This window comes from Nerophis ophidion, linkage group LG21, assembly GCF_033978795.1.
Source record: "Nerophis ophidion isolate RoL-2023_Sa linkage group LG21, RoL_Noph_v1.0, whole genome shotgun sequence".
Taxonomy (NCBI): domain Eukaryota; kingdom Metazoa; phylum Chordata; class Actinopteri; order Syngnathiformes; family Syngnathidae; genus Nerophis; species Nerophis ophidion.
The window spans coordinates 38,098,756-38,099,830 of NC_084631.1; the positions used below are offsets into that span (position 1 = coordinate 38,098,756).

At 39.4% G+C, this 1,075-nt stretch overlaps 1 protein-coding gene across 1 annotated transcript in view; it reads right to left on the reverse strand.

Moving 5' to 3' along the window:
- Nucleotides 1–210: 210 nt before the first annotated feature.
- Nucleotides 211–1,075, reverse strand: part of abhd5a (abhydrolase domain containing 5a) — a 15,330-nt gene continuing 14,465 nt past the window's right edge. The window contains exon 7 of the mRNA XM_061882563.1: nucleotides 211–1,075. This exon is cut by the window's right edge and continues 876 nt beyond it. The gene's annotated coding sequence lies outside the window, so the exon portion shown is untranslated.

Genomic DNA, 1,075 nt, shown 5'->3' on the forward strand with positions numbered 1-1,075 from the left:
TTAATAACTCTAAAGTATAAATATATTAAATTTTCAAGTGTATTTTCGTATTGTAAAAAATAAATGAATCTGTAGTTAAATAAAAAAAAACTAAAAGTTTATTCGAGTGAAATAGTTGATTATTTAGACACTGAATGTTGATTTGTGTTTAAATATTGTTAAAAAGGAGGTTAAGTGATGCTTCTGCAGTAAATAAAAGGAAAATACAAACAATGTCTGTACATTTAATAAACCATTTTTTGTTGTTATGAGAGGACATTTTGTGTCTCCAGCGTGTTAAAAGTCTGCTGCAGAGGAAGTGGATTTTTAGTCCCGACTCTTGCAGAGAAGGTGGATTTTTAGCTCTCACCCTTTTCTCTCTTCTTGGGTCGGCTTCATCTCAGCTTTAAAGACCTACTGAAAGCCACTACTAGCGACCACGCAGTCTGATAGTTTATATATCAATGATGAAATATTAACATTGCAACACATGCCAATACGGCCGCTTTAGTTTACTAAATTACAATTTTTAAATTTCGCGCGGAAGTATCCTGCTAAAACGTCGCGGTATGATGACGCGTGCGCGTGACGTCACGTATTGTAGAGGACATTTGTTCCAGCACCGTTCACAGCTATAAGTCGTCTGTTTCCATCGCATAATTCCACAGTATTATGGACTCTGTGTTGCTGAATATTTTGCAATTTGTTCAATGAATAATGGAGACGTCAAAGAAGAAAGCTGTAGGTGGGAAGCGGTGTATTGCGGCCGACTTTAGCAACATAAACACAGCCGGTGTTCCATTGTTTACATTCCCGAAAGATGACGGTGAAGCTTTACTATGGAACAGAGCGGTCAAGCGGACACGGTTGGATTGGACCACACACACAAAGTACAGTGTATTGTGCAGCGATTATTTCGAAAGATCGTGTTTCGAAGAGGGTCACTTGCGAAGGGCAGACATGGGCATCGCCACCACCCGTCGACTGGTGCTGAAGAAAGGTGCGGGGCCGACCTTCAGGATGTACAGGTACGACCATATAATCTCACTAAAACACTGGTAACACAATAAGCAGATAAGGGATTTTCCAGAATTAT